Source organism: Phyllostomus discolor, chromosome 1 (assembly GCF_004126475.2).
Source record: "Phyllostomus discolor isolate MPI-MPIP mPhyDis1 chromosome 1, mPhyDis1.pri.v3, whole genome shotgun sequence".
Classification (NCBI taxonomy): Eukaryota; Metazoa; Chordata; class Mammalia; order Chiroptera; family Phyllostomidae; genus Phyllostomus; species Phyllostomus discolor.
Genome location: NC_040903.2, coordinates 11018187 through 11033164, shown reverse-complemented (window position 1 = coordinate 11033164; position 14978 = coordinate 11018187).

Below are 14978 nucleotides of genomic sequence, written 5' to 3'. Positions count from 1 at the left end.
ATCCTATCAATGAGGAGAAACCCAACAACCCCTGGATTCTAAACTTATGTGGACAAGCCGTGCCTTGTGAGCTCGAGATAAACCGAAACTCTCATTTCAAATCCCCCCTCTGGCTTTCCTAGATCAGCCACAAGGACAATTGCTTGATGTGGGAGAGACTAGCCACCCATTTGCCAGAAAAAAAAATGGACAGAAAATCTCGACTCTTAGAGTTCCAAGCAAATCCAATGTATTTCTGAATCATCCTTTCTGTTCCCCTCAGTCTCCCACTCTTCCAGACTCAGAGCTTTGACACAACCACCAGCCTGAACAGTCTGCCCTCCTTTGTCCGCTGGAACAGGGCTCTCCCCCACTCAGCCCCACACAGCTCCCTCAGCCTGCTCAGGTTCTAGGCCTCTGCCATGCTTCTGCCGGCTTGTTACTCACGGCACTCAGCCCCATCTCGAGCAGCGCCCTCCGACAGAACCCTCTGTAATGATGGGCATGGTCTCTCTCTGCACTGTCCAGGATGCGGGCTGCAAGCCGCACGCGGCTGTGGAACACTGGACGCGGGCTGGTTTCACTATCTTGGAGGTTCGCTCAGGAACTAACACGTTCAATGAAATCTTTGTTGTGGGTTCATTTTGTACTTAGGTGAGACGCTTGCATTCATCCTTTTGAAAACTGGACTGCAGGGGTAGGGAAAGGTCTACAGTGTGTTTATCAGAAACGTTTCTCCTAGGAAACACATGTCACCCTTAAATCTAGACCATTAGAACAAATGCTTACAACAAGCTGAAGCCCACACAGGCAGCAAAGAGGACTTGAAGGGAACCCCAAATATCACTTTATCTAATTGAGCCAGCCCTTGAATGGGCAGCAAGTGATAATTATCATTCTCTCCACCCAACCCCATTCTTTTTTTTTTTTTTGAAGCAAAGACTCCAACACACATGTGAAGCTTCTATAAAGGGAGAGAGAAGGAAAATGAATCTACACTCACTGGAGGTGGGGAGGGTGGGGTGGTGGCTGGAGCCGCAGTTCTCAGCCTCTTCTCACCGTACCTCCACCCCCTCGGTCACACTCCAGGCCGCAGCTAGAAATCCACTGACCTGTATCAACCTGTGGGTGGCCAGTGCCTCCTCCCTACCCAGGCTCCCGAACTACTTCTACTTTGCCTTGTGTTATCAGATCAAGCCCCTCACTGCCCCTTACTCCATTTACCTCACAGCCTTCACGTCAGCTGAGCCAAACGCTTTTGTCACTACAAACAGAAGTCAGATGCAAACCCACGTCCCCTACATGGCTCCTCTTGTCGGAGAGACAGAGCCGCTCATTAAGAACAGCAATGCAAGGTAGAAAGTGGTTGAAGCTGCTGGAAAGTTCCACATTATTCTTGATCACATTTTCCTTTCACGATTTTGATTTCTGAGGATGCTTTCTAGGCTGAGGAAGGAAGGAAGGGCGGTAGTGAGGCATGTCTGACCATGTCTGAGTCTCTGTGTCTCTGACATGAGAAAGTACTAGAATCTTAAATATAATCATAAAGTAGAAACCACCACTTAACGAAGACTTATTTGCGTGCTCGAAACTGTTCTAAGCACTGCAGGTGTTTTCCTCAACAACCTCACAAGAACCTGGATGGTAGCTGAGATCCTCACCTCCAGTTTGCAAATGAGAGAGCTGAAGGGCAGAGTGCTTAAATAACTTGCCCAGGGTCACAATTTCAGAATGGGTAGGGCAGGGATTTGAACTCTCACTGGGCAGCTTCTGACCTGCTCCACAGTCCCACTTCTTACCAAGGAAATAATCCTGTGATTAAATTTTTATTTTTATTTTATTTTTTTAAGTAATTGCTTTAAACTCCTTAAGTTGTTATTTCTTTTTTTAAAGATTTTATTTATTTATTTTTAGAGAGGGAAGGGAGAGAGAGAGAGAGAAACATCAATGTGCAGTTGCTGGGGGTCATGGCCTGCAACCCAGGCAGGTACCCTGGCTGGGAATCGAACCTGGGACACTTTGGTTCCCAGCCCGCGCTCAATCCACTGAGCTACACCAACCAGGGCTCAAATTTTTATTTTTACTCAAATATATTGGCCCCTATGTTCCCCCAATAGTTTGAACAGCTGCCCCAGGCTAGGCATTCAGTATGTCACAGAGAAGATGCCTTTGGCCCGCACAGAGCTTGTGGTGTGCAAAAGAAGAAAGACAGCTACACTTGTAGTTCTAAGTCAGCTAATGCAGTGTAACAAGTACTAAAATGAGAGTAAACAGGAAGGATAAGAAATGGCTAATTTTCACATGCATAGTGGTTTGCAGTTCACAAAGAGTTTTCACGTGCAATATTCCTTTTAATATTCACATGCAAAATAATAACCATGAGTTAGAGAGGATGTGTCTTACTCTCCCTCTACAGATGAGAGGGAGAAAAATGTATTCGACACAATTTATCTTCTGAAGGGTTTTTGTTTTGTAAAGAAAAGAGGCGGATTTAGAAGATGAGCTGGAGAAAGGGGCTGGGTGTGGGGGGAGCAAGAGAGAGAGGGAGGCACGGAGGAGGGAGAGGGGGGAGGTGGGATTGCTGGGGAGGATAACTAAAGGCCAGTTCTTCCATGCAACCATCCCTGTGAAGCCTGGGTTCCTACCCTTCTGTCTCTCAAGTAGGGTTTCCAACCACAGATGCCACAGATTTGCATAATAGTAAACATACGGAAAATGTGTGCTGGCATAAAATAGGTCCATTGGCCAAAAAAAAATCAGTTTACATTTTACTGTTTTTCCTTCTGATCTTTACCTTCTGTTGAAGAGCAAAGTTCAAACAAGCACATGTGAAGATCTAATTGATTTATTAAGCCATTCATGAATCTGACCCCATCTCATCCAACAACTACATGGACACTCTGAGGGGCTAGACAAAATTGGAGGGTTTTATAGGCAAAAGGGTGGGGCAGGAGCACTAGTAACAAAAGAAAAGGGAGGGCTATTTTTAGGCTGGGGCATCTTTTTGGGAGGAAGGAAAGGAGGAGAATTTTTATCATATAGCTTGCCTCTTCTACCTGTGGGGAAATGGAGAGGGCTCCCATGACACATTATCTCGCCAGTGTTGACCAGAAGACTCCAGATTGGTTGATGAAGACTATTTCTGGGAGAGGCTGAAGTAGCAGCTAGGTCAGGAATTAATCTAGGCTCGGTATCATGGACTTGAACACAAGTGCCGCCATTTGGGGGCCTGTGGTTTTCTCTTTCACAGTTCATACGATACAGTTCACACTTAGGATAATATTGCTTATGCTTTTCTGTTGCCTCCTTTTTTTCAGTTAGTATTTTGTGAGCATTTGCTGGAATGCCTCAGTGTCTTCTGAATATTCGTTGCCCCCACAGTAAACACCCCAGCTCCCCTTGATATACCTTGGTCTTTCACGAAGCATCCTTGGTGTAGTAGGCAGTTAGACAGATATGAACACAGTAGGAACGGTGGGTAAGTGTGGGGTGGGGCCTTGTCCCCAGGGGACCTTTCCTCCCCAGCATGTTGCTGGTCATTTGGTTTCCACCTCCTGACCTTTCACACCGCTGGTCATGTGCTTCAGGCCCTTTCCCTGACCCCCAGTGGCATGTCACTTAGTCAAGTGGTAGACCCCCTTCGAGGAGGAACAGGGGGGCCAGAGAATAGCCTCACACAACTCCCGTACAAGTGTTCGCACAACCACTCCCTTAGGGCCAAGCCTTCAGGACAATGAGGTTCTGACCAGCATCAAATCATCTCAGGAACAAAGCCTCGGGTCTGCTGACCCCCCAGGCAAAGTTTTGGTCAAACTGGAGGTACTATCTGGGCCTAAGCTGTGTTTCAGCTCCAGGCCCAGAAAGCAGCAAAACCAGGCAGGGGGACACCATGGCTGACATCGGGACCAGCTGCACCGACTACGGACCCCTGCCCTGGTGCTGACCGACCGGCGGAGACCAGGACCCCGAAAGGACCCGCCTGGAAAGCTGATGCGTATTCCATTGAGATCTTCCCCCGAGAGCTGCCCTAAAATCCCTGCCTGTCACACCCTGAGGACGGAGGCCCCTGCAAGTTCTCTCTCTCCCCGGAGCACGTCTGTGCCTTCCCCCTCTCCCTCACCCAGGCTGCCCCCTCTGCCTTCCTTTATCCCCAGCCCTTCTTTCGCTCCTGTGACTCATTTCCTGAGACCACATAGCCGGGCTGGCCCACTTTTTCTACCTCTGTGGCTTCTCTAAATAAACTGCCTCCTGTCATTGGGGTTCCGTGGCTCTGGATTCTTTTCCAGCCAAATTCGAGAACTGGGGTTGCTGAACCCAAGGTCTGGTAACGTTCTGGAGCTGTTTCGGTGCTAACAGCCTTCCTTGGCTTCCTCACTGAACTTGCAGACAACCTCTGAGGCTTGGGAGGGGCAGCTCTTCTCATCTAACCTAACAGATGAGGCGACCTGGGTCAGTTTGTCTAGGCTACCGCTCGGCATTGCTGCCCTGGAGTCCACTGTGTTTGGCCATGCAGCCTGCGAGGGCCTTACACTGGCATCAGCCTCCTGGGGTGCGTGCGCACCCTAGGCAACAGCCTGCAGAGTTACAGCAGACTTCCTGCTGTGACTTTCCCAATGGTCCTCGTCAGCAACAGTCACCCTGCCTCCCGGGGCCTCTCTGGTTTGAGCTGCACAGCAGCCTCCAAGCGCATTACCCTCAGACCCTACTGAAGGCATGTGCCCGGTCTTGTCTCTCCCTCAGCCTGAACGCAGCCTTGACCTCCTGGGGTTACCCCTCGAGGCACACCGTGAACTCTTCTAGGACCTATGAGTAATACAGTCCTTTATTTCCATCTTCTTTTGGTCTATTGTTAAATTCTACTCACCATCCACCCTGTGTTCCACGTAGCAAATGTTCATTTAACAGGCTTTAATGCCTGTCCAGATTAAACAACTTGCTGAAGGGTAGAAGGTCAGTAAGACTTGTTTAAAAACCTGGCTATCTGGCTGGTGTAGCTCAGTAGATTGAGCACGGGCTGTGAACCAAAGTGTTGCAGGTTCGATTCCCAGTCAGGGCACATGCTTGGGTTGCAGGCCATGACCCCCAGCAACCACACATTGATGTTTCTCTCTCTCTCTCTATCCCCCTCCTTTCCCTCTCTAAAAATAAATAACTAAAATCTTTAAAAAAACCCCTGGCTATGAGAGTGTCCATCAGGATACAGGTCGAGAGTCCACACAAAATATACAGATACTCCCAGCCCTAGCTGCAAGGTTGTGAAAGAAACATTTTGCCTAGACACTTGTTAAAAATGGCAAGAAAGACTTTTTTTAAAGACTGTTGCTGTAGGGGAGAGAGATTGAACTCAACTCTGAATGCAACAGGAACACCCAGTGATTTGTAAGCAATGGGCAGGGTGAGGGACTAGATGGAAAATTACCAAGAGAAGCTTTGTGAAGTAGTAAGGGGTAGGAGGAAGCTGATTGGAGATCGAGGATGAGGGAAGAGAAGCCACGTGGCTATCAAGGATGGAGGGATTCTTGATAAACTGGCTAAGTAGGACTGAACTCAGCAGGCAAAGGACACAGCCTAGGCAGGGAGAGGACTCTCACTGAAGTTTGGCCAAGAAAGGAGTCCTTGTCCTGGCCACGGCCGAGAGGTTCTAGCAGCCCCTGTGCTCCCCTTGCTTCTCTCCAACCGAGATTGTGACTTTTCTGCTTTTCCACAGCCCTTTGTCTGTCTTTGGGAACTAAGACGTTTGCAACCTGGAGTGATCACTTCCTTTGGCTGCCGCTCTATTTGTCCTGGGCTGGTGCAAGGCCAGGGAGAAGGGGAGCGGGGGTGGGGGTGGTTGATGGCGGCTGGGGAGAGGGGAGGATTAGCCGGGAATGTCTCCATGTGGTGTAAATTTTCTTTTTTTTTCTGCGAAAATACTTCCTGAGTGCTGAATGTCAGGGAGTTGACTCCACAGAGCAGAAAGCTGCCTTCCTGCTCCCAGGATATCTTCTAAACGAAAACACAGAGTCTTTGCAGTCATGTGCTAGAAACTTTCCCCGTAGAAAGGCCTGTTATGCTTGTGTGCATATTCCCTCACAGCCCTAACCCAGGGGAGAAAACTGCTACTGTCCTGTGGGTCTAGATGCCCGGACCGTGCGGGTAACGGCAAAACCCAGTCCTCTGGCCTCATTTGGGGACCATTACTGTGACTTTAAAGTTCAAGCTATATCACTTTCCCAGAAAAGGCAGCCTGAATGCAGACACAGCCTTTGGGTGATTAATGATTAGAATCCCTTAAGAGGGAGCGCTGGAGGAGCCAGACAAATGGAATTGAAATGTTGCATGTTACTCAGCGTTCCCTCGGATGGCTCGGAGACTCCCTGCATGGGGGTCATTTGTTAGATCCTCTCAACTGTCAGCTGCATTTCCCACTGTCTGGGAGTTTAGTGAGGGTCTTGATCGAGGGGGAGTTTCTTTTTCCTTTTACCCCAAAATGGTAATTATCTTGAAGATTAATGTTCCATTGTTTCCATGGTCTGAACAGAAAAATAAAGTTACAACTGCATATCCATACGAATGTTTAAGAATGAATCTCCTAGTAGGCCGTCAACAATAGTAAGCATTGTTATCATTATTACATGCCACAAGCATCTGGTGTTTTGATCTGTCCAGAATCTAGTTCTTAGGATTGAATCCAGTTTCTGGAATTCTTGTATCAACACCTTTAATTTTTTCGGAGGGAGGGTGGCTCAGATGATGCCCAGAAGGTTGTACCTTAGCAAAGGCTAAAATAATAACAACTAGCCCTGGCTGGCGTAGCTCAGTGGATTGAGCGTGGGCTGCGAACCAGTGTCGCAGGTTCAATTCCCAGTCAGGGCACATGCCTGGGTTGCTGGCCGTGACACCCAACAACCGCACATTGGTATTTCCCTCTCTCTCTCTCCCTCCCTTCCCTCTCTGAAAATAAAGAAATAAAATCTTTAAAAAAGTCACTCTATAAAAAAATAATAACAACAACAACTAATTAGTTACCCGAACTTAACCCCCTGCCAGGTGCTTTGCATGGATGTTGTCATTTACTCTCCACGGTGACCCCCTGGAGGAGGGCACGGGGGAAGGTAACGAAAGGTGCTGTAACGAGGGACCCAAGAGTACCGTGGCTTGAAAGGCACAGACATGTGTTTTCCTCTCCTGCACTAGCGCTGAGGCGAGGGCCCAGGCCGGCGGGGTCAGCCCTGCTCTCTGCAGCCGCTCAGAGCCCCAGCGCCCCCCTTCTGCGGTTCTCAGCCCTTCTTCCTCTGATCTTCCGCGGCTCTCGGTCCTTGCTGTGGTTGTGGCACACACTTCCCGATTTATGGGGCGATCACTGGATCACATGGCCCGCGGAACGGGACCCTTAGTTTTTCCAGAGGAGAAAACAACAACTTCCTCACATTGTACCCCAATTATCTAGCGCAGGGGGCGGCCAACGGGGGCCCGCGGGCCTCATTTGGCTCCATGCCTGTGTTCAGGCCTTCGATCCCCGGCCCTCGAGCTAAGAAAGGCTTTGGCACTTTTAAATGTTTGAAAAAAATAATCAAAAGAAGAATAACATTTCGTGACGCATAAAAATTATAGGAAATATAAAGTTCAGTGTGTATAAATGAAGTTTTATTGGAATAGTCTCTCCTTCATTTACATATTACCTGTGGCTATCATTTACGTATCAACAACGGCAGAGCCGAGTGGCCGCAATAGAGACCATATGGCCACGAGGCTGAAAATATTTACTATCTTGCTATTTACAGAAAGAATTTGCAGCCCCCTGGTCTCCCCCCATTAACCATTTTTGAACAAATTGTGCTGGAGTTGACTTCAGGGGCAGGAAAGGTCTTGGCTTGAAGAAGAAAGGAGGAGGAAATCCCTCCCAACACTGGGGTACATAAACCGCGCCCTTTGGATGCCCTGCGCGCGGTGGTGTCAGTGAGTGGGGTCTCTCCCGAGGGACAGGAAACCCTGCCGGAAGCCCCGGACCTGGCTCCTTCCCCCTCCCCACCCAGAGAGGAAGGTGAGTGTCACTCCGCCACCATCTCCACGTTATTCCAGAAGAGCAGCGAGAACATATGATGTCGGCACAGAGTCCCAGTTGCAAAGCAGGGAAAACATAGTTCTACATGTGAGGTGGAGGGGAGGGGAAGGGGGAGGAAGGGCAAGGCTGGTGAAGGTCGGGGAGGGAGGAGCTGGGAGTGGAAGGGAGTTCAATGGCCTCTCTTCAAGGCAAATATCTGGGAGATTACACTTTTAGTTAATAGGAGAACTCTATTTTTAAGGGTACTCCATGATTTCATATCTGACTTTGGACAAAGTTTTAAATTCCATCCCTTACAAAGTGCTTTATGCCCAAGCGGGCAGCCCCAGCCTTGCTTTGCGAGGCGAGTTCACGCCGCTTCTCCCGGATCAGTGCCCTGGCCTCACACAACCTTTCTGCCTCCTCCCCCCAACGTGCTTCTCAGCACAGGCCTCTGCGGGCTGATCCTCTTTCTTCCTAGGATGCTTCTCCATAGCGGTGGAGCTCACTGTGTGCGCCATGTGACATCTCAGCTCAAACACCACCTCCACGCGGGAAGCTCTTCTGACCACCTTCCACAGAACAGGCTCCTTCCTGTTATTATTTTCTACTCTAACAGCCCCCACAGGACTCATTGCAACCTTGAATTATACAATCACTTGTTGGTTTACTTGATTTTTTTGTCTTCCCAACTAGAGTGCAAGTTCTAGAATGTAAGGTGGCAGAGGCCACCTCTCTTTCATTCAGTATTTTATACTTAGCACCTAGCATGTTCAGTCATTCAAGATGTACCAACTCACTGGGTTTGGAAGTTTCCCCGATCTTTGGGGCTGCGAAGGCCCATGGGTATGGAGCAGCACGCAGTCTGCCAGGAAGACTAGCATTTGAGTAGTGCAGAGCAAGCCAAGCACTTGGGTTTAGTAGTAGTGGTCTGGGGCTCTACATTTATGGAGGATGCCAGATGCAGGTTTCTTTGCTTTAGAGTTTGGCCCAGAGTTAGCCGTGGCCAGTACTTCCTTGGCCATTTTCCATGCAAACGGCTGACTCTTGCTTTAGACACGGTCAACGAGAGTCAGGCTTCAAGACGGCCCCAGTGACCATCACTTCTGACATCTAGCCCCTTGTGGAGTCTCCATGTGTAGCTGAATCAGAGCTGAGCTTGCCCTGAATACTGTAGGAGAGACGGTGTGTGACGTTTAAGGCCGGTATGAAAGGCGGCTTCCACTATAATGCTTGTCTTTCTTACCCTGGGGAAATCCGGCCACTGTGCCAGGAGGACATTCACGCAACTCCACGAGAGGCCGCAGCGAGGAAAACAGGGGCCTCTGGCCATCAGGCAGCCCCAGTCTAGTGGACTAAAAGTCTAGCTCCTCCCCCACATCCTGTCCTACAGAAACTGTGAGAGATAGAAATGATTATGAATTCTTTAAGCTACTGAGTTCAGGGGCTGTTTGCTATACCACAATGGGTAACTGAAATGCCACTCTCTTTGGGACTCTCTGGTTGGTCAGAGAGATGAACATTTAGCATCTCTTATCCTTCCTCCCTCCTTGCTCTACTCGTGCTCAGCACAGACTGTGGTGGCTGCGTCAGCCAGAGAGCACTGGGCTCCTGTCTCTGTGTTGGCGACAGATGCCAGATGTTGGGCCTGAACGTTTGTGTCCCTCAAAGTTCACATGGTGAAGCCCTGGCACTGGGTGTGATGGCATTTGGAGGTGGGGCCTTTGGAAGGCAGTTGGCATTAGATGAGATCATGAGAGTGGCGCTGTCACGACGGGGTTAGAGGCTTTAGCAGAGGAGGAGGAGGAGGAGAGGAGGAAAAGAAGGAGAGAGGAGAAGGAAGAGTAGGAGTAGGAGGCAGAGGAGGAGGAGGAGGAGGCAGAGGAGGAGGAGGCAGAGGAGGAGGAGGAGGAGGAGGAGAGAACTCTCTCCCTGTTTGCGCGGGGAAAGGCTGTGAGAGGACACAGAGAGAAGATGGTGATCTGCAAGCCACGAAGAGCTCTCAGCAGAAACCAAACTGGCCAGCACCTAGATCCTAGCTAGGTTTTTCGTAACTGTGAGAAACACATTTCTTTTGCTTAAGCCACCCCGTCTATGGCTTTGCAGTAGCTGTCCAAGCTAAGACGCCAGACAATTGTTTTCTTGCTCTTGGAAGACATGAAACGCCCCAAGTCTTGGGATACCTTTGGGGAGCTGAAGTGCTCTTCTGCAGTGAGGAGGTGGTGGTAACTTTTTTATGTCTGAGGTTGTGCATGAGGAGGCTGCAGGGCCTTGAAGGAAAACCACAGAAAGGACGGTAGTGGGGTTCTGAGCCTGTAAGATTTCCTGTCAAGGGATAAGTCTGAGACTTATGGACAAGGTAAGAGACAGACACGAAGGAACTTTCTTCCAGTTTCTAGAGCACTAGCCGCATGGAGACTTGGACAGCAATGACTGGCTTGTCCAGGCAGGCTGCCACTCCACCCTCACGTCCCGTTTTAGAAGTGCCTCCCTGACTGCCTGATCCCATCGTTAGGCAGAAACTTGCCACTTACTGCACCTCAACGTGGCATCTCACTGGTGTGCAACAGGCTCGTGTTCACTACCTGACCTGGAGACAGGTGTGTTCCAGGTGTGTTCCCCAGAACGCTGACACCGTACGCACAAAGGTTTATGGGAGAGTGCTCTCGGGGCCACCACCTGTGGAAGGGAAGGGGAGAAGGCAGGCCTGCGTAGAGGGACCAGTTACACTGTGATGCAATCCTCGTGAAGGTTTCGGGCAACCCCTCGGGGAGCTGTAAAGCTGGGAAGGCCCTCCATCAGTGTCCCACACTAGGGAGAAGGGGAGCAGGCGTTTATATGCCTGTATCACCTAGTCATTGCATGTAGACTGACCTGGGGAGGGTGCGTGATCTTGGACATGACGTTGCTCTTAAACCAGGCAAGTCCAAAATGGTCTGCTCATGGAGGGCTGCCTGCGGGCAAAGGGCCCATCTGCTGGCAGGGTTAAGTCCTTTGGTTTCTGGAAGATGCGCCAGGATGTCTACGTGAGATTGATTAGGGCGGGCGAGAGTAGCCTGAGGACAGGGTGTGGTGTGAAAGAAGGAAGAGCCCGTCTGGGATTTGGAAAGGGAGCCTGGGAAAGCAGCTCCCTGACATCCTTAGGTCAAGGATGCACCCCCAGATATGGCCCTCTGTCTACCCCTGACCCGCTGGTCGGGTTCCATATTGTGCCATTACTGTTGTCACTGTACCCACAGATTCTGCTTTTAGAAGAAATAGGATTCAAGTAAAGAAAGCAGGAACACATAAAGCTGCAACCATTATTCTTTAAAATGTTGAATCTCAGACAATTCCTTGTGTAACTGAATTTTTACCTTTATTTTTTTGAATGAGAGAAGATTCCGTTTCTATTTATGGAGTCCTGACGGTGTCTCTGAGCTCATGAGCTTGTATGACCTCTGGCCTTTGAGTCAGCCCTTCCGAAAAATATCTGCAAATGAATGTCCTTCAGCTGGGGCTAAAAGTCGGATGTTAATATATCGTGGGTTTTTAAAAATTTTATTCTGACTTTGGAATTAGTGAGTATATAGGGGACATTTGTGTGTGTGTGGTGTGTGATGTGTGTGTACGGCGGGGGTCTGGCTGAGCCGACCCAGCCGGGCCTCCGGCCTCTGCATGCCTGGCCCTGGGTGTGCTCTGCTGTGGGCACGGCCGTGATGGGAATCGCTCCACTGCACCCTTTATCTTGGACTCTCTTTCTTATTAGTACGATTGTGTGCTAATTTTCTAAACTAAGGAAGCATTTAAAAGAAAGGGGGTGGGAAGGTTACTGAGGTTAAATGAGGGGGCAGAGATCTAGGGGTTCCATTTCTTTTTCTGCACCGGGAGACCACCAGGATTTTTCTGCCAAATGGTAACAGACTGATTTCCTAATCAAACAGAGCATTGTGCGAGCCATTCAGATATGTGTCCCTGCTCATTTCACAGCTCCAAAGAGGAGCTGATAGGCATCAGAAGAGAAGAGTTGTAGCTAACCTAGGAATAATAGAAATGAAAAAAATCAATGTGGAGATATAATTGAAAGTAAGAGCTGGAGGTCGAGGTAATTGAGTGGTAATGTGAGCAGAAACCAGTGGGACCAAGGAACTGCAAGAGGAGGCGGTTCACGGAGGAGAATCTTTCCCCTTGCTGGGGTGGGGACGCGGCCCTGGAGACCGTGGACACCGTGGTTATCAGGCACGTTCATCAAAGAGAAGCTCCCTTCCAGTTTATTTCTGTGACCCTTTCTTTTTCCTTTATAAAGGATGCCTTGGGACCTGGAATGAATCCGAGGGTGTGACTTCGCCGCTGCTATAGCAGACCAGGGCATGTCCAATCCTGTCCTTGTGCCTCCCTCAGCAGCAGAATTCCAGCTCTTCCTGTCGCCTTGCTGGGTGAGGGCACACCCGGACAGCTTGCTCCCTCCCTCCCATCTCCGTTTCTGGAAGAAAGTTCCCGTTAAAAGTACTATTTATTTTCCTTTGCCAAAATGAGAGATAAAGAGATTTTATTTAATGTGTTCTGATGGGAAAGGTGAGTGCTCTTCATGGGCATCTTTCTGATAAAACCAAAATAACTCCCCTCGAGAAATATGTGCTTCTCTTGCAGGGAGCCCTTCACAGACTCAGCCTATCAATTCCAGTGAAATCAATACTGCATTACGGTCAGCGTCAGGAGATTTGGACCGTGTGACCTTGGGCAAGTCGCTTAATCTCTAGGCCGCAATCTATGGCAGCGAACCGAAAATAATTCTAGCCACTTCAAGGAGGGAGAGTGAGATTAATGATAGCAAGGTTTTTAGACAATTGTCTCCATGGCAGTTTCATCCACTCCCTCAGTGTGTGTGTGTGTGTGTGTATTTAATGTTTGATTTTCCTCCAAATCCAAATTCAACCACCCACATAGTGAGGCAAAGACAAAACTACAGTACTCCCAAATGTGGGGCGGCAGTGGCTCCACTCGGCTGAATTTTCTGTCTCTGGACACAGTGGGCACTGGGAAGGGTCCTCTGTTTCCCCTTTGGCGGAGGAGAAGGAGGGCAACCAAAACATCCATTGGGAAAAGAATTCCTGCATGAATGTTACTCTCTTCCCTTTTTAGAATTCAAAAAATGGTCACCTGATCCATTCATTTAAAATTTTGCAATAATCTAAAATCCCATAGGACTGGTCTGGAAAAACCATTTTCCTACTTGGACCATTTTAATAGACTTCCGTGTCCAGCAAGGAGCTCTGAAATTCTTAGCTCTCACTCCCGAATATAATGACATATTTCTACCCCCATGCTTTTGCTCAACCCATTTTATTAGCTTAGTAGTGAGTTGATATAATGCAATTGCTCTTTCATTTTCTGTACTGACAAAGTACTCCCCTCCCCCCCTTATTCTAAGCATGCATGGCTGCCGTGGCCCTTCCAGGAGTAATTCACATCTCCAGTAGTTGATTTATAGGGACTACATCTTTCAAGATCTTCCCCAGTATTTTGTGCAGTTTTGGTTTCATTGACCAGACTGGAGGATCCCAGCAGATGAAGAAAGATTTCAGCTGGTCCGTTGAAGGCACAGCTCTCTGGCTTCCTCACAAAGCGGCACCCTTAATGAACAGATACTTGATGGTTTCCCACTGGACTCACTTCCCGAGTCTCCCGCCGTGGTGTCCAGAGAAAGGGATGCATGTGAGTTTCACAGCCCGGGCTGGCCGGCAGTTCCTTATTTCAATCCCACCTCTTCAGCTTCTGAGTTCGTGAAATGCCTTTGCGATTCCAGATATATTCGTCTTAATGTTTAGTGCTGTTGTGTGTATTTATATTTCCTGTAGCTTCAGAGGTATTTCACTTGAAGCTGGGGAACTGTATTAAATGCAAATAACTGGCTGCTATTTTAAAATGGAAATCCATTTTTGTTGACATTTTAAAAGTGCATGGCAAACAGATGCTCAGGAGGAAAATATGGACTATATGAAGCGAGTTTATAAAGCCAGAAAAGGGGCCTCTGTGTTGCACACGTGAAATCAATACATGCCTCACCGTGCCTACACTTGCTTCTTTTGTTCCCAGCGTCACCGCCTAAGAGTCCTTTCCCTCCTCAGGCCTACGGGCGGGCTGCTTTCTGTGCATGGACCCCCGCCCTGGACCCCCACATCTGTTTCCATCTGCCTCCATCCTAGATCCCACTTTATCCTTCATGCCTCAGCTTAAACGTCATTTTGTCAGAGGCAGTCCCTAACCTCTCAATATGTATTTGATTGGACTTCACTGTTATACTATTTTCCAATATCTCATAATTTCTTTAGGGCCCTTCTCGAAGTCTGAAACTAAATATTGGTCTGGTCATTTCTATACAATCTGTTGCCCTCCTTGACCTCAACGCCAGCTGCACACACTGTGTGCTCTACGACAGCGGCAGAGATGCGTTCCACCCGACACTCCGATCAGAGTTTAGCATCGTTTCTTGCCGGTGATTGGAGACGGAAAATAAAAACGTATTTTTAAATAAATTTTGAGTACCTAGAGATGGTTAAGAATGAAAATAGCTTATGTCATTTACATAGGCTTGGATACTTTATATAAAGCTTCAGACACTTTTTAAAACTGATACATGTTCCCAAATATCCCCTTTGAAATAACGGCACTCTGTGAGGCAGACGACTCTGCAACACTCAACATCTGTACGTCCTGAATGGATCTCAACAGTCTTTCAATCATTTCTCCAGAAAGAGTTGCTGCTGAGAAAGGAAGCCTCCCACCACCCAAAAAAAAGAAGCTCAGAGGAAGTTTAGAACTGGGGTTGGTCTATTATTGCTCAGAAATAATTTCAGAAACTCTGAAAAGACTGAGATAGTTACTCAATGAACACATCTTAAATTGAACACATGTCAAATCCTCATGGCATTTCCATTTTCAAGCAAACACATTAACAACGTTTAATCAATCTATCTTTTCAAATGACAAATGGACA